Below are 1,201 nucleotides of genomic sequence, written 5' to 3' on the forward strand. Positions count from 1 at the left end.
TATAAAAATAACCCTGTGTGAGAAGCTCTCATCTGTGTAAGTCAAGGTGTAGCTGTGTCCATGTCGGGGTGTAACTCCCCAGTGTGGCAGCGGACAGCGGCCACACTGTACTTACCTTCAAATGGTTTGAAGAATGAGTAGGGTTTTTATATGAATTCTTAAAATAAAAACCCATTAAGAAGAGTAAGAATTATGTGTAACACAACAATGCTGGTTAAGTTTGCTTAGTTTTCTTTCCATTTCTATCATCTCCTTCATTTCGTCTATCCTACTTCCCTTTTCTTTCATGATCTGAATTAAGCCCCAGGTGATCAACTGGATCCTGTTTATTTTTAAATGTTCAGTGAGCTCACACAGGACGTGTGTAGACTTCATTTCTCAGATCCAAAGCCTATAACTGCTGACCTGGGCTGTGTCTGATTCCAGGTAAAAATAAAGCACAGGATCTCTATCCAGTAAAGAATGAGAATTCGAGAGGCCCTAGATGCTTCTTGTATAACATGACTCTGTAGCACACATGGAGTTTTTTTTTAAGAATAAAGAACTAGGAGTTTGGAGCTAGCATGGATAAACAATGGGATCACAAAAGCTTCCACTGTGAAAGCTTTAAGTTCTGAAGGGAACTTTCTGCTCTGAATCAGGCATTTGCAACTCTGGCCATTCTTTTTTGTCTAGACTCTAATTTATCATTATGCTTTTGAAGATTTGGCTAACAATGTGTTGCAAATATACTGCTGTTTCTAATTGCATTGCTTTTTATTTTAAAGATAATAAAAATAAAAAAATTAAAAATGACAGAATTTCAAACCAAGATAATAGCAAATCAATAATGGTTGTTATAGTGGATAGTGTTATCTTCAAAGTAGTTGTTCAGATTGTCAGCTATAAACATGCAAAATTGGTCTAATTTTTTTTTTAATTAAACATTAACTGCTCCTTTCAGTAAACCAATAGAAATTATGAAAACTGGGATGGGGAGTTAGCGCAGCCATCTAAGCCCTGCCTGGCAAGCACAAAGACCCAGGTTTGATCCCGGTTACTGCATGACATGCTGGCCCTGGAACTCTGGATGTGCCATGCTGGCGAGCAAAACCAGGTCTGGTGGTGCACTCCTGTAATCCCAGCACTGGGGAGGCTGAGATAGGAGAATCGCTGTGAGTCCAAGCTGCGTAGTGAGACTCTTCAACAAATAAATTTAAAT

The sequence above is a fragment of the Octodon degus genome, unplaced genomic scaffold (genome assembly GCF_000260255.1).
Source record: "Octodon degus isolate 3935 unplaced genomic scaffold, OctDeg1.0 scaffold00091, whole genome shotgun sequence".
In the NCBI taxonomy this organism is placed as follows: Eukaryota; Metazoa; Chordata; class Mammalia; order Rodentia; family Octodontidae; genus Octodon; species Octodon degus.